Source organism: Mirounga angustirostris, unplaced genomic scaffold (assembly GCF_029215605.1).
Source record: "Mirounga angustirostris isolate CCGP_5_RB_7025 unplaced genomic scaffold, mMirAng1.0.hap1 SCAF_5, whole genome shotgun sequence".
In the NCBI taxonomy this organism is placed as follows: domain Eukaryota; kingdom Metazoa; phylum Chordata; class Mammalia; order Carnivora; family Phocidae; genus Mirounga; species Mirounga angustirostris.
This window is the reverse complement of record NW_026991713.1, coordinates 66,768,027-66,791,577: the sequence shown is the minus strand read 5'-3', so window position 1 is coordinate 66,791,577 and position 23,551 is coordinate 66,768,027. Positions and strand designations below refer to the sequence as shown.

Sequence of the window (23,551 nt, the reverse complement as noted above, 5' to 3'; positions counted from 1 at the left end):
CATTTTGCTATTTTTACATTCAATGTTTAAATTTGTGCACATGCACACCAACTTCTCTAGAAATCTTTCCTGCTTGCATCTCAGACTTTGCTTCTTTCTGAAATGCATCCTTTTTTAGTAAGGTTTTTTGGTCATAAAATGTTCTTCTTTATCTGAAACCATATTTATTCCACTTTCATTTTGACATAATTTTGCTGGGTAGGTTGTTAGAAGTTGAAAGTCATCTTCTGTTGGTACTTTGAAGATATGCTTTCACTGTCTTCCTATTCCTATTGTTGCTGTTGAGAAATGGGCTGTTAATCTACTTGTTGCTCCCTTGAAGGTGATCTTCTTTTCTCTGGCTTTCTATCAATGTATCTATTTATTTGGGAGGTAATAAATACAATTTCCTTGCAATATGTCTAAATGCAATTTCTTTCTTTTTTTTTAATGTGATTTTTTATATTTATCCTGCTTGTAATTGACTGGGCCTCCTGAACCTGAAAAACAATGTTTTCCTGAAGTCTGGATTTATATATATATATGTATAATATTGTAGTATTTCTTCTCCCATATTACTCAGCCATAGAAAAGAATGAGATTTAGTCATTTATAACAACATGGATGGACCTAGAAGATATTACGCTATGTGAATTAAGTCAGACTAATATGATTGCACTTACATATGGAATCTAAAAAACAAATGGACAAACAGACAAAGCAGAAACAGACCCATAAATACGGAGAACAAACTGATGGTTGCCAGAGAGAAGGGGGTAGGGAAATGGGTACAGTGGAGTGGAGGGTATAGGCTTCCAGTTATGGAACGAATTAAGTCACAGGGATGAAAGGCACAGCATAGGGAATTTACTCAGTGGTACTGTTTACGTTGTATGGTGACAGATGTAGCTACACTTATGGTACGCATAGCATAATGTGTTGAGTTGTGAAATCACTCTGTTGTACACCTGAAATTAATGTAACATTGTATGTCAACTTTACGTCAATAAAAAAGATATTTTTGATTTCCCTATTTTCTCTATTCTTCTATCTTCATGTCCCTTTCATATTTTCCATGTTAAAATTCTGACGCATTCTGGGTAATATCTTCAGATTTATCTTTGAATTCATTAATTCTCTCTTCTACTATGCCTAATCCACCATTTAACCTATCTATTGCTTTGTAAATTGCAATGATTATATTTTTCTTCCTAGAAGTTGTATGTGGTTCCATTTAAAATCTGCCTGGTCACATACTGATAGTCCCTTTTTTGTTATATTTTTAATTCTTTTACTTAAACATTTCACATTTATATTTTTGTTCTGCATCTCATAATGCTAATATCTGAAGTCCTTATAAGTCTAAATTTGTTGTTTTTTATTCCTTGTGCCTCTGTTTAATTTTTTTTACAGTGAACTTATATTTGGCTGAATTTATTCTCAGGAAATTCTGAGGGGTTTATATTAAAGAATGCTTTCCTGTGGAAAAGATTTGATTATTTTTGCTGGGTGTCAAAAGGGGCTACCAACCTGGGATCATTTTAATTTCTTGGCTCTGGCCATGGGGAATGTATAAATTTCAACCCAGACACATATGATAATAGATTATACATTCTATTATTTTTATTGTTTTCCTCTTGAAGTCATGACAATGATAAACCGGTTTTTTATCTGCCTATGTTACTGCAGGGGATTTTCTTCAGGTTATCCATTCACTGAGGCTATAGCCTCTTCACATGTCTCAGTTTCATTCAGTGTTGGGGTGTGTCTCAGAATTAGTTCCCTCTATTTGTATGGGCATTGAGACCTACTTTTTTGGAACCCAAATGCTTTATAATACGCAAAATGCTAGGTTCCCGATCTTGGCATGTCACCCCAAAGTATCCACGATTCCTCATTTAATCACCTCTGATTTCAGCTTGGTGCTTTATTTTTGTTGGGGAAGGGTGGGAATCTTGAGGATTTTACTTACCTTCTTGCAAGCTACACAATAAATTAAAAATGTTTGTTTATTGTACTTTATCCAGTGCCTAAGTGTTTAGCTATGGGAGAGTCTTTTCAAAAATATTCTGGATTGCTATGCTGCCAGTGGGTAAGTCATAAACAGTTTAAGTTTCAAACCCTTTTTTCTTAAAAAAAAAAAAAGAAGAAGAAGAAGTCAGAATTCTTACCAAGTGCAAAACCCTTACTGTCAGTGATTTGTAAATTGGAAAGATAACAACAATAATGGTAGGTAAAATTTACTGTATACCTATTTGCCAGGTACTGAATGCATGTTGTCTTATTTCTCTAAGAATTAGGTAATATTATGTATAAGCTACAGGTGAAAGATGAGAGACTTAGATAACTTAGAGACTTTCCCAGAGTCACACAGTAAGTGGCAGGGATAGGTTTATCTGGTAACAAACTTTTGTGTGCTTTTTCCCCCCACTGAGTTGGACTGCCTCTCTATTCAAGCTCTGCAATCACAGAAGATAAAACCATTTGAAAAATGTTACCAGCTGTATTTTGTTTTAAGGTGCAAATTGATCAGAGATCAACTTTGTAGTAAGGAACTTTCATCTCTTAACAATGTATCAAAAATTTAGTCAAAATCTGACAATCTCTTCAAAACTTATCACAGATCAAAGAAAGAGACAAAAATGGGAAACATTAAACAGGCAAGTTGAAAAAAGCTGTTTTCAGTCATTCAAGAATATCAGATAAGTTCTAGAAGCAATATATTTGTTTTATGCTTTATTCACTGCCTTATCTCAGAAAGAACTTAAGATAGCTGACAAGAATGCATAAAATTCAAGATACAAATTAGAAATAGGTGAGGAGAAATGAAACAAGAAGGAAAAACAGAGAACTAAGATTAAAATAAAAATGTCTACCATTGAGCTTGTTATGAGACAGCTGATAAATCTGGCTTTCTAAGGGCAACTTAAGAAGGGCTACCTGAGTAGCTATGAGTCACCATGTGTATATAATCAAAACAACCCAATTGTTCAGAAGCACAGATATGACTGATCTCTATGAACAGGATCAAAAGTTTCTCACAAAGCACCTCATAAATAGAACATTGTATAATGAAAAGAACAATATCCTGATCATGTAACGGTGGCATTTTTTGACAGTGGAAGGGGAACTATTAGACATTATGCTGGGACAACGGGTTATAAATGGAGACTGTCCCCCCAAAATCAAAATGTACCCTACTTACAGTATCACAACTACGTATTTTATGAAGATATTTTATTATTGCATCCCTCAGTACAAGCCGATGATTGCACACAAATTAGCAATTCAGTAAAAGCAGCTATATTTGAGGTTAACGTAACATGACTGGTTTTAACTTTGAGCTGATCTAGGGAGATGGTAGATTTTAGAGCACAATGGAGCAGGAGTAACAAACTCAAATGGGCTCAGTGGCAAGGGAATGAACGTAAGACTGTCAAGTAGCCAGGCAGAAAGGAGGAAATGGTTAGTGAATAGAACATTTTAAAACAGTATTTTGAGAAACAAAACCAATCTGTAGTTGAATCTAGCTTCCAACTCAGTGACTGACAGTTGGGAATAATGACATATCGGGAGAGCACAATTACTTGATGCCTATGCCGTCTGCATTCAGTATTCAACGGACATTTTAAACATTAACCAGGCCTTCACTTTTCAACTAATTCTTGCTTGTATCTATCACTATGTTGAAAATATATTTAGGAGAGTTTCTAATTAAATTTGAACAGAAATTTGAGTTAATTCTTGGCTTTCATAAGTAGCTCGTTCTTTGAACAGTAATTCTTACTGACTCAAAATTTTCTCTGACCCTGGCTTCTGAAGAAATGGGTTTTCTTGGCCTTTCAGTTTGAAGGACCTGTTAAAAAACAGCCCATCCAATCAGAAGCTACATTAGTAAAAGTACAAGATTCCAAACCAGGGAACTAACAGTTAAAGGGGGATAGTAGTCTTACCTTACACTGTGCTGGTCAGATCCCATCTAGTGCAGCTCACTGTGGGTGTCTCCGTTACTAAAGGGAGACATTGACAAAGCATGGGGCCCCAAACGGCAATGCTACCATTGTCCACTATTTCTAGGTTTCTTCTCCTTTCAAGGGATATTTTCAAGTTCTTGTAGCTCAGTCCCATCCCCACTCCCCTTATCAACTCTCAGAAGATGACCTGGACTCAAGGACATCATAGAACAATTCAAGTCTGCTCCCCCCTTTAGATGTACCTGTGTTCACATGGCTCTGGTTAGTGGAAGAGGTATCCTTTCTCTTGTTCAAGACACATTAATCCACAGGATGTCACTTCTTCTGCCTTCTTAGGAATTCCTTATTATTTATTTATACTCTATTCTGTATCTTCAACTCTCCCTTTCTCCTGGCTCTTTCCTGTGGACACAGAAAGGAGGTCAAGTCTCCGTGATCTTTAAATAAACCAGACTTGCTCTTTGTCCTCTAGTTTCTACACTATCTCTCCTCTGCTCTTCACAGCTTTTGAAAAGGGGGCCTGCAGGCAATGTCTTCTGCACTCACTTCCTATCCACACCACAATCTCTGGCAATCTACATTCTGGTCCCTTCACTACTGAAATAGCTCTTGCCCAATGACTTCCTAGTTGCTTAATCCAAAGAACAATTTTTTCTTATCCTCACAGTACTGGTGACTGTTAACTTCTTTACAACTCTCTCCTCAGTTTCTGGGATAGTGCTATTTCTTGATTTTCCTCTAACACGCCTGGAAATTTTCAATCAATTTTTGAGTTGTTTGATCACCCCTTAATGTTGGCTTTCCTCTACCTAGTATATACATGTTGGCTTCAACTGACACCTGTTGACAAATCCCAAATCTGTAGCCCTAGACCAGTTCTAAACTCCTGATCTGAATATTCAAGTGCCTAGCGGTCCTCAAACTCAACATGTCTGCAATTGAACTTATCTACAGCGCCCCCATTCTCCCTATGTCATTGCCTTTCACTCACTCAACACAGTCATTTAGAAATTATCTTTGACACCTTCTCTTCCTTTCCCCCTACGTTTGCATTTAGTTGGTCATCAAGTCCTAATTTTCTCTTCAGTCTTCTACTCTCCTACATCATTGCCCTAATTTAGAAAGTTTAATTGTGCAGCATGCTTTCAATAGTTCCCCATTATCTTCATGACACATTTTTATTTAGCATGGCATCCAAAGCCATTCATATTGTAGCTTTCCCAAAGTAGCGTCTAAACTGAAGTACCCAGAATGCACTATGCTCTTTCACTTTTCTCTGTGCCCTTCCTACCCCCACTATTTAGTCCTGCAATACTCAGTTCAGATGTCTCCTCCTGCAGGGTGTTTCCCCAGCTTCTCCAGACAAGGTTAGGTGTTCTCTGGTTTATTCCTGTAGCATTTTGGGTTTACTTCTGTTAGGGCATTCATATCAACCATGCAACCACTAAATTTACTATTGGGATCCTTCTTTAAACGCACCAATAATAATAGCTAACATTTGCTGAAAGCTGTGTACCAGGCTCTGTATTAAGTGCATTGCATGCATTATTCATTTAATCCTCACAACAATCCTAAGAAGTTGTTACTATCTTTGATTCCCAGGGGAGGAAACTGAGCTTATAGGTTAAGCAACTTCCTCAGTCACAAAATTATATCCTAACCTTTTTGAAAACAAGGACCTGTCCTATTTGTTTATGAAGAAAACCTGTTGACATATGGCACATGGTGGTTCCCCCCAAAATGTTTATGGGTTGAATAAATGAATGAAGAGCAGAGAACAAAACTGGAACCAGAAAACAGAAATTAAATAGAGGCAGATTTTAATTTAGTCTGAATGATTTTGTATTAGGTAAAACTGTCCAATGAAATGGATCACTCAAAAGACAGTTACATGTGGCACTTAAAACACTGAAGAGTATACATTTGCCTTTTTTCTCCCTTGTGAATAGGGGCTGTGTCATACTTTGCTTTCATTTTTCAGAATCTAGCCAAGGGCTAGAGATGCTCAGCAGGTGTTTATTGAATGAACTGGATTGAATTTAAAGGCCCTGCAAACTAAAAAATGGGTATTTGCCCTTACTACCATTCATTGGAAGTTTAACTCCCATGGTTCTTGATTTATTCTCATTAATCTGCCTTTTCTTTCTAAACAACTTTGAGAATAAAGACAAGGTAGGGAAAGAGTTTAGAGACTTCATTTGTTGTTTGTAAAATTCCACCACACTGTAAGCTCTGTGGGAGCAGGGAATACGTATCTTTCATCACATTATATCCTTAGTCTTGCACATAAAAGCTGTTCAGTAAGTATTTCTTGGATGAAACACACGTGCATATATGTGCATGCACACACACACACGCACACACCCTGACAGTGTAATCTTTACTCCTAGAAGGGCCCCATGGAACTATATGCCATATAAGGAATTCCTGCATTAATTCGGGGATCTGAACCAGATCAGTGTTGTTACATGGAAAAACTAGTTAAATTATCTACTTTGGAGCCCCAAAAAAGAGAAATGGAGAAAGGAAAAGAGGAGAAAAGCACTAAATCACAACTGTCATTCTCAAACCTAAGGCACGACTCAGACTAGTAAAAATCTCCCTCAAAGATCCCACAGATGGGGAGCCTGGGTGGCTCAGTCGTTAAGTGTCTGCCTTGGGTTTGGGTCATGATCCCGGGGTTCTGGGATTGAGCCCCACGTCGGGCTCCCTGCTTGGCGGGAAGCCTGCTTCTCCCTCTCCCACTCTCCCTGCTTGTGTTCCCTCTCTCGCTGTTTCTGTCAAGTCAGTAAAATCTTAAAAAAAAAAAAAAAGACCCCACAGATAGTGGAAGAAACAGTGGCTGTATGACCTCTGAGGTCCCTACCAAATTTAAGTTATTTGATTTTCATTTATTGATCCTAAATATTGAAATGAGAGGCTACATTTCAACACACTGATGGTTCAATCTGGAATTCATTTTTTTTTATATACTATCCTAGGCACTGAGGATACAGTTGTAAAAAGAGACAGAGAAATTCTTTGAAGATTTTATTTATTTATTTATTTGACAGAGACACAGCGAGAGAGGAACACAGGCAGAGGGAGTGGGAGAGGGAGAAGCAGGCTCCCCGCTGAGCAGGGAACCCGACTCGGGGCGCTCCATCCCAGGACCCTGGGATTATGACCTGAGCTGAAGGCAGACGCTTAATGACTGAACCACACAGGTGCCCCGAGACAGAGAAATTCTTAACCTCATGGAGTTTATATTCTAATGCAGTATGGGAGTAGGAGATAAATAATAAGATATTTTAGATAGAGTTATCCGAAAAAGATAGGAAGAAGTCAGGAAATGGCAAAATTCATGAGATAGCATTACAGTCACTGTATCTTGAAGTGCTGGGCTCTTTGGTCATTGGTACTAGACAGTGGACCTTGGAGTAATTTTTGACAGTAATTCCATAGCACTTTAAAGATCTATTCCTTTCTCAATGTCCTATTACCTAAATTCCCCATACCTGTTATATTGTTATCAACTGGTACCATTTCCTCACTGGCTTCCAGCTTTCCTTTCTCCTCTGTGCATATAAAAACTACTAACTACAAGTTTCTCTTAGGTATCATATCAATTATTTTTTCTTCTTAAAAACTTCAATATCACCTATTTTCTCTCCTGCCTTTACCTCTCTCAAGTCTATTGGCAAACTCTTCTTTTTCTCAGTCTTTCCCTCTCCATTCCTTCAAAAAAACAAAATAATCTCTTTCCATGTATACCAAGCAGTCTTCATCTCATTTAAAATATTGACTTTTTCTTCCATGGTACTTTTCCTAACCTAGTATAAATAATATTAAACACTGCATATTAACATTTTTACAGTTACAGACAAGATTTTAAATTTAGGTCACAGAATAGCAAAATATGTAAGAAAGGGTTATAACTGAATTTTACATGTTTTATATTCAAATTGATTTACCAATGTTTATTATTTTTTTTTTTTAGCTTTGGTGCAAGACCTTGAGAATCAGACTATTTTTTTTTGAGCTATGTTCCATGCTTTTTTTTTTTTTAAGATTTTATTTATTTTAGAGAGAGTGTTTATGTGCATGAATGGGGGAGGGGGCGGAGGGAGAGGTAGAGAATCTCAAGCAGACTCCATGTTGAGTGCGGAGCCCAACACAGGGCTTGAGCTCATGACCCTGAGATCATGACCTAAGCTGACATCGAGTCGGACACTTAATCGACTGAGCCACCTGGGCACCCCTATGTTCCATGCTTTTAAACATAGAAACACAAAGACCCTAATTAACATTTGATGTCTTGACACACTTCAGATCCAAATGATAAAGAGATGATTTGTCTGCCACTGTAGAGTCAATACATGGGAATCACATACAAACATCCATGTTTTTTTCTCTAAAAGAATTATGAAGAGCAATATTTGTTTTTAAGAACATGGTTCTTAAAGGCTTGTCACTCCCAGCAAGAGAATACCTTTTTAAAGTCCAATGAGGTTGAATGTTCTTTATGCCCACTTTACATCTTTCAACCTAAACCACTTCCCTGCAGGGTATACTTTAAGCAGTTCCCACTTCAAACTTATACAGTATCTTGTACCTAGGGTTCTTAGGCAATTCAATCTACCATATTCAGTAGAAAGTTTTTTCCCTATTTAAAAGAGAAATAAGGTTAGAAATCTGCAATTGTTCACTCAATATTTCAAAATAAACTAGTTCTGGAGCTGGTAAGATCCAGAATTCCTATTTTAGTTTTGGACAATTCTTCTATATTTAAATATTTACTATTCTTAAAATTATTGTAAATTATAATAATTACAAAAGAAAGGATTTAAACTGTAGGGTTTGATCATATTGAAAGAGCTATAAATTTGTTCACTTTAAATGAGGAGCATATGAGGAATATCCAAATGTTTTATTAACATTTCCTTTTAGCTGTAATAAATGACCATGCTGGAAAAATAATTATTTTATAGTGCTGGGTCTCAGGGAACATTAATCTCATTTCAAGTAAAATCATTTTAACTTTTTAGAGCTGATTCAATCATCTAGGAGTGACTGAATGAAACCTCATATGTGAATGTGCCTGGCACAAGTAGGCGCTCTGTGTACATGGTTAGATCTGAATTTAGATTCTGTTCTTTAAGTCACAAGATCCAGGATTTCCTCTGCTCAGATATCCAGATGCCATAACTGAATCAGGGAGTAGTGAGAGCAAACTTTCAAATCAATCAACACCCAGAAGTTTTTGTTTCTCACTTGCTCATGTCTGACCCAATTCTAAAACAAGTATATGTTTTTACTGACAATGTTTTTATTGTGGATGACTGTTGGTTGCAGTTAGCTTCTGCAATTCTACCTGGCTCTGAAGTTTAAAAAAAAAAAAAAGCTGTTAAGACAGACAATTTAAAGCTATGCCTTAGGCTTACATAAATTCAAAAATAGTTGAGGTCTCAGTTATGATGCTCTAATACTCCAGTTATGGTCAGCTGAAGTGGAGTCTTGTCAAAATACTTTTAAGCTAAACAAACATTGAATTTAACAAATGACATCAAAGAATTTCTATAATATATTTAAAATTCTTTTCCTATGCTATTCAGATCTTCCAGGTAATGAGATATACAGAATGATCTCTTATACATCTTTAATGGAACTTGATATTTAATATTAGTTATCTTTGTACATGTTTTACTTTTGTAAGTGTAATATAAAATCCTGGAAGGTAGTATGTAATGAGCACTTAATATTAATTGAATGAATAAATGGACAAACATTGAATGAGGCTAAAGGAAAAGGACAGATAAGCAGCAGATTTGTGTCCCTGTGTGCAGTGCAAAGTACACATTTGTAAAAAGTAATCCAACTATGCTTACATGATGACTGGGTACACTGAAAAATTCACTAATAGAAAAAATACCACTTAGGTAACATATATGCACACACAGACACACACACACACACTTACATAAGCAAATGTAAAAAAAAAGTGCTAATAGAACCTACATCAAAGTGGTTAACAGTGGTTACTGCTAGGGAGAAGGCTGTGATTCTGGGGGCAAACCCTTAAGCTACCAATATTTTAACTTTTTACAAGAAAAATATAGATATATTATGCAATTCAAAATTAGAGAAAAAGGAAAGGGAAGAAAAAGGAAAGGGAAGAAAACATAAGACACTGGCACAGAATCAAGAGACATTCTAGGCCTAACTTGTGTATTATCAGGAATAAATATTTAAGTGCTCTTGATCTCCATTTTCTCATTTATAAAATGTGTAGGTATGATTAGCTGATCTCTAAGCTCTATATTTTATGATGAACTGTGAACTATCAGTCATTATAAATCATTGTCTGAAACCACCAAATCATTGAGATATTAAAATCTAAATACCAGCCAAGCTGTTTAGCATTAAGAATATAAGAACCAGAAAGCTTCGTTCTACTTTTGTACCGAAGCCTGGTGTATCTACACAAAGGATCAACAGGCAATTTCAGGTGTTGTTCTCTTGAAAGATAACAGAGAGCTGGAGTGAGTGCATAAAAGGGATATTAGCGGAGAATTTGGAGGAAAAATGGGCCTCTGAATGAGGAAGAGAAAAATAAGTATCAGTACTCATCTTTTTGGAAAAGATGTTACTGAAGTAGTACATAACATTCTGAAGTATTTCTTTTGATGCAAGGGACATTGTGAAGATGCCTAAAAGGTGTTTTTGTTTTGTTTTTAACCAAGTATACCAAGTAATATGTACAACAGATAATCTTACTTAGCCTCACATCTCTAAATTGTACTTCATCATCTAAATGATGGATAAGGATGAGATGGTCAAGGATAAGGAATATGAGGGCCAAGGATATCTGCTGCATACCTATTAATTTTTTTTAAAATGTGTTATTTTTAAGCAGCCATTTCAAAGAGACATGACCCCATGTCAAAACAGCTACTGAAAAATGTCCTGATTTATGGGAGAACGGTAGTGATGAGGTAGTGGCCACAAAAATGTGGAGGCAATAGATGTGTAGTTAGTGTGTGTATGTGAGACAGCAAGACAAAGAGTGTGTGAAGAAGGGGAATATGAAAGCAGTATTACTAGAATTGACCCATGCAGAGTATGGATGAGTCCTGGAAATTACCCTTGTCCTCACAACTGTACTTCCCCATGATTTCTCAAATCCATCCTCAAGCTTCATTTCCAGTCTCCTATTATATTGTTCTGTTCTAAACCTAAGTCAAGATAACCATTTTTACCAGTTGTGCACAAATAATTGTAAGTCAAACACATTTTAAAAAGTCAAGTCTGTATATCTCTATAATTCTCTATAATAATAAAATTTCCTTTCTTGTATTCCTATAGCTTGAATGGGATGGAAATGATTGCAGGAAAAGCGAGAGCCTAGGAATTCACATCTCTTTGCATATACGTACATCTATCATTTATGTGGCAAAAGAAAATGGCTGAGAATGATAGTCTTGAGGGAAAAAAGCCCAAATTCCATAACATCATATATGCTTCTCCCAGACTGGCCTAAGTAAGCCAGAAATGGGCTCACCCACAGTGGACTAGTCACCATTCCCAAAATGTGCCATATATTTTCATGCCTTTAAGTCTTTCAATACCCAAGCCTTCCCTTCTCCACCACCAACTATGAACACTCTTATAAGATACACTCAAATATCCCTTATTCTATATAGCTCTCCGATTTCTCCAGGCAAAGTCAACACCTCCATCGTACTCCTTGATCTACTATAATCTATTTCTATGTCCACTCTTTCCATCACTCATGAACTCTAAAACTTTAAGGCAGGCCCTGTACCTTCTTTAAAGTTTCCCATCTTAGCATGTTGTCTGGCTGATAGCCTTCCATAAACTGTAGTTTGAATGGAGATAGAAGAAAACAGCAATGAAACATCTGGTTCTAAGGGGCATTAGGGAACTCTCCTGTTATTTACAAGATAAGACAGATTCATTTAAGCTACTCCAGGAAAAGCTCTTATTTTAAAAGGCAATCAAGGCAGGAAATCTTGTAATTTTCATTAGAAACATTTTTTATCAAATAGCCCTTGTTAAAAGGTTCTTTCTTACACAGGAAATTCTTACAAGATTCTGCAAAATGGATGCCTAAATCATTAAAATATAACTTTCACACTACCTAGTAAGTGTCCTCTAAAAAGAATAATCCAATTAAGAAAACCTATGTTTTGCCTGACATTCAAATGTGTCTATTTTGAAACTAATTTAATGACAGATAGTAATATTCTTTCCCATTTTTTTTTTAAGATTTTATTTATTTATTTGACAGAGAGAGACATAGCAAGAGAGGAAACACAAGCAGGGGGAGTGGGAGAGAGAGAAGCAGGCTCCCCACTGAGCAGGGAGCCCGATGCGGGGCTCGATCTCAGGACTCTGGGATCATGACCTGAGCCAAAGGCAGACGCTTAACGACTGAGCCACCCAGGTGCCCCTCCCATTTTTTTTTTTTTTTAATTCAAAGAACTTGTTCATATATTTTTCTTTTTCCTATTTGCTCCTGACACTATATTATGGCTATGGTCTTTAGTATCAACTACATCTCCAGCTGAAATCTACAAAATTCTTTGAGTACCTTAAAGGCCCCTAAATCTCCAAGAAACACTCAAATTTCCCTTTTCTCTAATAAAAAAGGTGACAATGTTCACTAGATTCCCTATAAATATGCACCATGTTTTGTAACTGAGATGCTCCAAAATGTCCTCCCTCTAGAGTGAGGACCTATTACAACTAGCATAGCAATGAAGTCTCTTCATTTTGGATTAGGTGTACTCAGTACTCTTTAGCACATCCAAAAAATCCTCAAGACCTCCAAGGAGCCTCTGGTAAGTGAGGAAGTAAATCTAATGGGAAAACACTGGGAGAAGATCTTTAATGAGGCAATAGGAAATGGCAGGGGATTCCATGAATTCTGGTAAATTATTTGGACTCAAGAAAGGAACGGAAACATAGACAAATTGTTTTCTTGGGAGGTAGGAGCAAGACTAAAGAAGGATATGAGAAAAGTTTCAGATTCCCAGAGGAATAAATGTTAGGGTGAAATGAAATGTAGGTGTGAGTAAATTTTCTGATTTCTGTACCTAGCAATTTTGAAGTGCTTCATGGTTTATGAACAGATCTATTATGTGGTTAGGTCTACATCTCTTCAACAGAGATAAAATAACTGGTCACCATCCTAAATATAAAACTATAAAATAGACCATTTAAAAATATTCTAGTTCTTTCAGGTATGAAGAAAAAATAACACATAAGAAAATATATGTTATTTTATATAATTAACTTTAGCAAATCAGAAGCTTAATTAGGATAGACTTTAAAAGTGGGACTTTCAAGAGTTATTAGATCTGTATTAACTTATTTAATAATATATACTTAGCATATTACATTAGTTTTATGCAATATGGGTTACAAAGAATAGTGATCCTTGCCCTCAATAAGCTCACACTCAAACACAGAATCAGCACCTCTTGTTTTTGACATTTGTGTTCAATTTTTAACAAAGTTTAGACCACTTTTCAGTATTTTTGATAGACTATCAACTGTATCAGAAGGCCAGGTTTATTTGGAAAATAGGAAACACCCACAGGATAAAATAGGAGGATCTGAAAGGCCCTGAGAAGTCTTATGGAAAAAGAATTATAACTTTGCTTAACTTGGTACTTTCCAAAATTATGTAACTGCTTTTTTTTTTCTCCTAATAACCTATAAGCAGATCATGGCACACTCTGAAAAATGCTGATTTGCATACAATTTAAAAAATGTATTCCTAAATATTTCCTAAAGCACTGAAAACACAAACTTTTTAACACTTTTCACAGTTTCAGAAAATACCCGAAAAATAGAGCCTCTGTTTGCAAATTCTTGGTAATTACAAAAATAATTTGATGGATGGGTCAAGGGATAGGAAGAAAATAACAAATAGCGTTCCCAAACCATGGAAAACTATCTGTAACTGTAAACTGTTTTATAAAGACTAAAAATATTCATAAAGTTTTAATAACAGGTGATTTAAATATATAAGCCTTTTACTAAAGTCTACCTTATGTAAATACACTGTTTAGACTCTCTCAAATAAACATCTTAACCTGCGATAAACTTTACTTATGTTATTACATGTAGAGACAAGATGTTACATGCTCCATATTCCATTTGTTAACATTCACTATCTTTCTGCTCTTTTTTGAATTTTAAGTTTGTACCTGTTCTTCTCTCTTAATAATAACTAATGGAATTTTAGTACTTAGGCACTTCTATTTGCTGGCTTGAAAAAAAGTTAGGAAGCTTAAATGAAGAAATCATGTGCTCTCTTCCCCGTAGCTGCAGAAAAGCAGATAAAATTCTACTCTATATGATAAAACTGCCTTTGCAAATATGATTTTTTAAAAAGTAGTCCTGTTAGACACTTGGGCTTCAGTGTTGCTATACCCTGTGAAAATAGCATAACTTATATAGGCTGTAATTCTGATTATAATTCTGTTTGTCTTAGTAATTTGTGGCCTTGTTAATAATACTTAAAGTAACATTTTGATTTCTGAAAGTTTTTTTGCAAACTTATTTCGAGAACAAAATCATTGGCACATCCCTTGCAAATATAGGGTCACACACACATCTCCGTTTATGTGTATCTTATTTAAAGAGTTTTCACCAACTTATCTTGTTTACATAGGTGCTATGACCAAAACAGACACTTAAGTGTAGAAGAGGGAACTGATGGCTCAGAGAAAAACATAAATTGGTCTCTGCATATGCAGTCTGCTTTCAACACAAAGTTGTAAAAACTTTTCCTTTCTCCATATTCTTCCTAGTTGGCAGAAGGTGCTGTTCTTACCTGAGATTATACTTTTACTTCTCAAACATCACAACTGATTGATTCTCCTGAAGCTTTTGGGTAGTTCTTTTAGATAACTGTAATAACAATAAAGGTTCCTTACTTCTGGAGGAACTAAAATATCTAGGAGTCCTTATGGTCTTGAGCTGTGGCTATTACTAAACTAAGGCTGTCGTGACCTCTTGTTCACAGGCATCGTTACTCTTACATTTATCAACCAACTGGTTTCCTCTGTTAACTCATTCAGATGTTACTGTTTTTCAAGATGAGGCTGCAAACTAACTAAATAAAATCATCCCCCTAAGAAGTCCCCTGCAAATATTCAGGTTAATATTGTATGTGTTGTTCACAAGAGTATGTTTCAGTGATTATGTGTACCTTTGCAGGATACGTAGAAACATACTTATATGCAAGAGTGACATGACTGTTGGCAAGTCTTTATTGCTAAAGCTTCACAGTATCATTTTGTCTAGTAATAATCAGGAAATACCCTTTTTCTGATCGATTTAAAGAAGATATAAAGATATAAAGAAGTTTATAAAGTCCTACTGACAATTCAAAACTGTTGTCCCCCCACCTAGAAACAATAGGGACAGTATAACATCTAGATGGGATTCTAAAGAAACAATCAAAGTGCCCAAGCATATTGGCCATTTTTAAGAAATCTTCAGCAACCAGACTGGATGTTTTTTAAACTCAAAAAATATTAACAGCCTATAAGATTTCCAAGTATTTACCACCTTATCTCCATCTAAGTTCCTTAGTGGAAGATGTAACCTGAACCTCACCTAAGGGGACCTTTTAAAATATTCCTATTTGTCAGGTTCAAAGTCTCCTGTCTTGGATGTTTTAAAATGATTATCTCACCCATCAAAAGATTTCCTATTATTTTTAGTTTCTTATAGACACAACGTATAGAAGAGAGTTTCTTGAACTCTTGAACACTTCCCACTTAAAGCACCAGACTAGTAGAAGCAGCTTACAGATAACTCTTGGTAGTGCTGGGTCTATCTAGATAGCTGGTGGGCCTTCTATCCTAACCCTGGTCTTCTGGTCAGGAGAATTCAACCTCATATGTCATACATGTCTGAAAAACCTTCCAGACTTGTTCCAAGAGAATCCATCATGAAATAACTAAAATCTCCAGAAGACAGCACCTAACTTGCCTGTCAATAGGTCAGGGCTGGATCCCATGACCCTGAGATCATGACCCGAGCCAAAATCGAGTCAGACATTTAACCAACTAATCCATCCAGGTGCCCCGAAACCTCTTTAAATTGACTTTAAGGAAAAGAGTATGATGATTTCAAAGATAACTATTTCACTTGTCAAGCTCATGCACACTCATGGTCATATACATTTGGCCTGGCTTTGTATCTTCCAGTATTTCCCAATGGGAAATATTTACATCTGTGAAGCACAATGGTTTAGGGAAATAACATTCCAAGTGAGGTCATACACAATCTCAGAAAGATAAAAAATTAGTAAAATAAGAGATCAATAAGACTGCTTCTCTGAATCTGCTGAGCGGATGGCCATTGCACTAGGTCCTGCAGAATTACTTGGCTCAGATTTCACCTTCAACAGCAAAGGATGTATGTTCATTGGCAAGGAATGATTACCCTACATTCCTGGCAATTCAAGCTATGTCAAAAAGAATTTGCCAAGCTGTACCAGACTAAGAGCTAAGACCTATTTACATGGGTTGGTAGCCTTTTATAGGGCATTTAGCAGTTACAAAAACCGTTCAAGGTATTGCAATGAGGCTAAAACTGTTAGTCCATATGTAGCAGTAATATTTATGTTATATAAGTTGTAGCCTTAAAGATTCATTTCAAATGTTCTTACCTGGTTAATAAGTAGTACACATTAGCAAAGAAAGAATAAGTGATAAGGGGATTCCTACAGATTCTAATTTAAGATAAAATATTGCCTAAGAAGCCCCAGACCTCATATTTGAGGTCAGTTTTCCCAACAATTCCCTAAAGTAAGGTCTTTTAGCTTATTCTACCGTAATTCTATTTTTATTTTGCTTATTTTCTGTCGCTTTCACTGATCAATGACTTCTGTTTAAACATTTATATACTACTCTTTAAATAATAAATGATTTGGATAAATTTATGGTTTTATGCATATTTGCTTAGCAACTAACTATGATTCTGGAAACTGGATTTTATTAGCAAGACAGAAGGAATGTTTAGTAGAAAAAGCACTGATTTGTGAGCCAGGAGGCATACTGTAAAATGTTTACCTTTTAAGAATGAGCTCAATGTGTAACATAAATCAAGTGCATCAGCCTAATTATTGGAGTCTGAGTAAAGCACATATTTTCTCTCAAACATGCCCTTTTTCGCTGGTTCAGTAGGGAGTGGGCCAAAATCTTATTGTTAATGTAAAACATGATGGGATGCTACCCTTCCCCCACCCTCACAGACAATGCATGGAATTATAGATTTTAAATAATAATTATGCATATAAGGATCTATAGACAAAAAAGGGCACAGAAATAACGTATTTCTAATATCCACGGAACAATTTAGAATATGCAGAGTTTAGGACTCAAATAGTTTAGCATTTTTAAAAAAGGTTGTGATGAACTGCAGTCAGACTAGTATCCTTGAAGTTCCAATTATCATACACTGGGCCCACAGATAAGCTACGAGAACCTGCTATGAGATAAAGTAGCCCTGTTGACAGATCTCTACAAAAGCAAGGCCTGGGCCTACTCCTAGGCACATTCCTCAGAAACTGCAGCAAAGAGGAGCAGAACAACAAGCACAAAGGAGAACAAGAAGACTGCAGTGTGACTTGGTCACATCACTGGAAACATTCTGATCAATGTCACCCAGGAACACAAAGCACACACTACTATGTATGCAATTATAATAAATGCATATATATCCCCAGACATTCCCACTTAGTTAGTTGAAGAATTATATTTGGGACCCATTTTGAATTAATTTAATTTCTTATCCACTTAATTTTCAGTAGAGGACAAATTGAAAGATGGTTAAATGCATTTAATTACACTTTCTTTAAAAATCTATAATTCTTCTTTAGAAATATTTGTTTGCTGTAATTCTTTTTTTTTTTTTTTTTAAGTAGGCACCAAGCCCACCGTGGAGCCCAATGTGGGGCCGGAACTCATGACCCTGAGATCAAGACCTGAGCCAAGATCAAGAGTCAGACACTCAACTGACTGAGCCACCCAGGCACCCCTTGTTTGCTGCAATTCTTGTAATTTGATGAACTACAATGGTATTCCTTAACTAAAGTTTCAAAATGTCTTTCCCTTGAGGCTCCCACACAAAATAAAAAGCAGTGCCTGAGCCTTTAGCAAACAGAACTTTAGCTTTTTGGGTATTACAGGGCCCTTTAAGATGACCATGCCTGCTGAGACCCTTTCCCTAGAAGAATGAATAAACACATTGTTTCACAAGGTTAGTGGACTCTTTGAACACCATATATAGACAAGTTATTTCTCTTATCCAGTTTAGTAATATACTAAAAGTAATATTACAAAAGTCTCTTTAGAAACTGACACTGAGAACAAGGATAAGGTAGGAAGGAGAGTATCGGCGGTGGGCACAAACCCACCCAGGGTGGTGTAGTCTGATACCATTACTATTTTTGGTGGCCCCAACTTTAATGGAGCAGAAAAAACAACTGAGGTTAGCAAATGGCGATGTCAAGGATGGATCTAGTTCAGTGGGAAGAGAGCAAATTCCAGCATTTCCTAAAGAGTGGGAAGCTTCTTTTCAGTCTCCCAAAGAAGAGAACCATTGTTTAACCCTCCATTAACCTTGAGGCAGTCTATCTTTCAATGCAGTTAAAATTACTAGACATTAGAACAGGACCTACACTTATATTTATTTAGGCTATCAATAATGACTAATGGCTGTTTAATATCAGTATTATTAATAAGAGGGAAATTAGGTTATAAGATATAGTACAACACTCCTAAAATTTTCATCTATGTTTAAAATACCTGCAAGCATTGTAGCTACCTATAAAATAATAAATCAGTTATTTTATACCCCCAAAGAACATATTAGAAGGATTTCTCATGTACATTATCACATGAAGATGATTCTAGAATATTTTTGAGTTCTATATCCTATGAATTACATCAAAGTACCGTGGCACCTTTAAAAAATTGTTGCCATTGAGCTGTTGGTTAGAATTTCCCTTAACAATAAGCCTCAATAATTTACACCGGCCCTGGTTGACTTTCTATTTTGATATGTAGTTTGTGGTATGTTTTCAGAGAAAAACAAAAACTAAATTATTATTAAGTCAATACTACTCTGATTCATATAGCTACAAAGGAAAACCTGTATATATATATTTATAAAACCTAATTATTACATAGTTTTGCATCTTGGCTTAATTCCTATTTTATTGTTTCACCAACAAGACTGCCAATTCTTTAAGCTTTACATCTAGTCAAGAATTAAATCTGCATTAAATACAGAATTAATGTGTCTTTGGAGTTTAATTTTTTTAAATTAATAGCAAAGTGCAATGTCAGAAGAGTCAATGTACCAAAAAATTGAAACAGAAAATCAAATTTCATTAAAACAATTCCTGTTCGTTTGCTCAGGAGTATATTTTTTACACCCCCTTGCTTCTCCCATAATTAAAAAGTTAATTACTGGAATCATATTTTTTGTGGATCTGAGTTTTCAAAGGATGTGATTTAAATGCTGTTATTAATATTTTTACAGCACTTTGAATAACATTAATCTTACATTGATCCTAACAGTAATGTAATGCTATTTTGTACATAATTATATTTAAATGTCTCTATTTTAAATAGAATTTTGAATTTAACTCTGTGCTACATATCCTACTTAAGTATTAAAAATTAAGAACCCTATGGTCTGAATAGTTCATTATAATCTTTTAAAGCTAGCAGTTAAGAAAAAATCTAGTACTGGAGTATAATTTCCTTGAGAGCCAAGTCACTTTCTCTTGCCCTCCTATCTTTTACCCAAGGTAGGCATTCAATAAATATTTATTCAGTGATTTAGTAATCTGCATTGATAAAAATAAATATATCCTTGGTTTAGTATTTATGCTCTCCTAGTTTTCGTTAAGTTATTAAATACTATAAACAAAGTGTTAAGCTACTATAAACTGTGATACTTTATAAAGAACAGTTTGGGGCCTACTGTTCTTTTCAGTGATCAAATTAGATGAAATAAATAATAATGCACAAATGTAGCACACTAAACCCATAACAATTTTAAAAATTCAAGATTAGTTAACTGACCTAAACAATTAATGAGAACTCCCTGTCAAAAGCACACTTACGGATGGCTCTCGAAAGAAAACTGTAATTGGTTAAAATATGATTTTTTAATTATTAAGTCTTATTAAAAGGTCTTTAATAGTTGGAAATTATCTTTTGTTTTTAACAAACTGCACTAGATTTATGTACAAAGCATAGCCTTTAATATCTATTGAAAAGAAACTACAACAAAAAAATCCCCCAAGATTTATCAGACCCTTTAGGGACAAATCATTCAAATCTCAGTCAATTGCAGATTCAGAACTTCTACTTTTCAATTATTTAAATCTGCAGTACAACAAACTATCTCCTCACTTTTTAAAAGTTTAGTTACCAGTACTCCTTAAGAGTCACCATCTGAAGAAAGACTTTATCTATAATTTGATATTGTAATCAAAGATTCAAGTAAGTTAGCCCACATAAAAAAGTACAGCAGTAGACACAGGCAAGAGCAACAAGTGGTGAAAGCATTTTCTTATCTTACCAGTTGCTTTCTTCTTAAGATCATCTTTAAAGAAATAAAAATGTAAGTTCAATATCTTGTTCAACCAATTCTTTTAAACCATAACTTAAAATCTAAAAATTTCTCCAATTAATCAATGTACCAATTCCTCAATTTAGTTCAGCTGCTGTAATTTTATAAACTGACATGCTTGATTTGAAATTTGGTTTATTTATTTTTTTGTTTACTTGAATGAGGGCATTTTAAACATTACTATTTCTTGATTAAATAATATTAAAACTGATGATAAGAATCAGAGATGCATATAAAATAACAGAAACCTCTAATTATGATGTTCCGGGTTTGCAGTTACTATTAAAAACCACACTTCTGCATTTTTTCACATCGAAAAGGTTTTGTGAATATTTCTCATCAGAACAGTAAACTATACAAATTTAGTTTCAACAATTTCCATTGTCATTGGTAATTTTTATAGGAATAATTTCTATTAATGCTCAAAAACTATGAACTACATTTTATTTATATCATCAAATTACAGAATATTGTAAAACTGTTGCACTTTCCTAGTATTTTTTTCCCAGGATCCACCTGCTCTATGCTGCCCACTATAGGAAATGCAATATGGTACAAAGAAATATAATACTATACGCTAAGGTTACTGTTAGTGCAATCCCATAAAAAAAAATTCCCTGGGTACTTGGGGTCTAAGATAGGGTATTCTTGCAAGAGGTACAGACTGATTAGTGGTAACTAAATTTATTAAATATAAAGAACATCAGTAGGAACAGACAGTACCAGAAGCTATATTTTGATAATCCACCCATCAGGAGTAGCAATCGGGTGCGGCAGAGGACCCAGGCAGGGAACTTAGTGATTGAGGCGTAGCCTGCAGAAAAATGCAGTTTTGCACTAGAGAGGAAATACGAGGGTCAAAATCAACCTAAATAAAACACTTAAAAAAAAATCCCTCGTGGAAATACAAATGATTGCTGCCATTGTAAAAAAACATTTGAAATAAATTATTCCCAAAATGCATATTTAAGTTTCATCAGATGTATCTCCTCTTCTCTTAAACCTATGCATTCCTCTTAAAAGCAAATACCCTTAATAGCTTTTGGTTTACATTTTTCTAGTTTTGGAGAAGTTGGACCGTGTAGTAATCTGTTATACATTAAATTTTATGGTTTTTTTTTCTTTGCCTAGAGCATATACAAAATGTTATGAATTTAAATTCTATTCATCAGATATACTTTAGGACTCCATTTTGAAGATGACAGCTTCTTTTCAGAAAAGGGTTTTGTTTTGTTTTTTCAGAGTCAACTCTCCAGTTACATATCACGTCTTAATTTTTTTTTAAGATCATTAAAACGTATCACACTCCAGGTCTTTACCTTTCGAAATTTGTACTTAAAAGCAAAACACACTCCTGTATATGCACGTGTGTATACACACAAATACACATTAACAGCAAACAGTGGCTTAAAAGTGGCAACCTCCCCCTGAAAAATAAAAAATGTCATCCCTCCACTCCGCCCTTCCATATGAAGTAAGACAAACAGATTTGCCCACTGCAGAGTAGCATACTAGAAAAGATGTTCTAACGTCTGACCTGAGACACTGGCAACACACAACCCTAAATCCCGACTCGGACGACCTAAATTCCAGTGTACGTGCCTTCGTTGCCACTCCTGCCCCCTCAGCACCATCCCGGACCCGGGTCCGGATCGCGACCACCCGGCGGGCCAGGACTGCCGGACTCCCCTAGTATCGCCGGTTCCCCGCAACCCGGCTTCCCCGCTCTCCGGCTCCCGGCCGACCGCGAGTTCCCGGAGCTGGGCGTCCGAGATTCCCAAGCCCACGACCCTGATGAGGGTACCGACGGTGCTGTGGACTCTGACACTTAAAAACTATCGAAAAGTCTCGCTTGCGCAAGTGGCGCGGCTGAGGCCGCCGCTTTCGTTCCGCGTCGCCCTGTCCTCGTCCCCTCGGAGCGGGCCGGGCTGCTCAGGCGACTCTCTGCGAGACCGCGGTCAGCTGCCGGGAGGAGAAAGGGCAACCAAAGCTACCAAGACGCCGCGGCAAGTCCCCCGAGCAGTCAGCCGAAGCTTTCCCTTCTCCCCTTAGTTAAAATTACCCCGGCAGCTTCTGGCGCTTCCTTCGAGAAAACGAAAATAGTAAAAAAAAAAAAAAAAAAAAAAAAAGGCGTGGAGGTAATAGAAGTCACTGCCGTTTTCCGTTGAATGAGGTCCCCTCGGCTCCATCCCTTAAGCAGAATCTCCAAACTCGGACGCATCCTCAGCCGAGGTATTCCATGTTGACAGATCTCTCGCCTCCCACAAAATGGGGCCGAGGAGGCGGCCGCTAGCTCCTCTATGGGCGCCGCCATTTTGTGAGGCGGCGGCGGCGCGGCGGCAGCAGCCCCGGGTGTGTGTAATGGTTGAATAGAATGACCCCCTCTAGGGAATCCCCGGCGCTGACAGTTACGTAAGGGGCTGTGCGCAAGTGCGGCGTTTAGGGAATCCGCACAGCCCCGGCCACGCAGCTCTGCGGCCCACATCTCCACCACCCCTAAGAGGACCGGTGGGGGAAGGAACGGATGACCTGGTCTCCCTCCTACCCCGCCCCCCCTTGCCGTCGGCCCCGACCCAGCTTCTCCACTCCCCCAGCCGGGTCTCCGCCTTTCACTTGCTTCCGAGACACTCACTGGCCCTTGGGTGTCAGGAACTTCCTAGCCACAGCCTTATTCCAACCCTATTTAAGAGACAAACTTTACTTGGGAAATAAATCCGTTTCCTAGAGTGAGCACCGGAAGCATGCTGGGCTATATTACATAATTTTTTTCACCACCAAATAAATGTTCCCATTGGAACCACTACCTGAAATGATAATCATCCAGACCTTTATAAGCCTGTGACCTTGGGTTACTTGGTGACTTTGCCCATAGTGGCCATCACTAAAATGGGAATAATGATACGCCTCACACACTGTGAAGCTTA

The 23,551-nt window shown here is 36.6% G+C and overlaps 1 long non-coding RNA gene across 4 annotated transcripts in view; it reads right to left on the bottom strand.

The window, feature by feature from the left end:
* LOC129045795 (uncharacterized) overlaps positions 1-23,124 on the bottom strand; it is a 338,247-nt gene extending 315,123 nt beyond the window's left edge. For 3 of the 4 annotated variants that reach the window (XR_010411545.1, XR_010411544.1, XR_008505988.2), the window contains exon 1: positions 3,933-23,124. This is a non-coding gene — a long non-coding RNA (uncharacterized LOC129045795). The remainder of the gene's footprint in view (positions 1-3,932) is intronic. The other variant, XR_008505989.2, reaches the window with a different exon arrangement.
* Between the last annotated feature and the right edge of the window lie 427 nt (positions 23,125-23,551).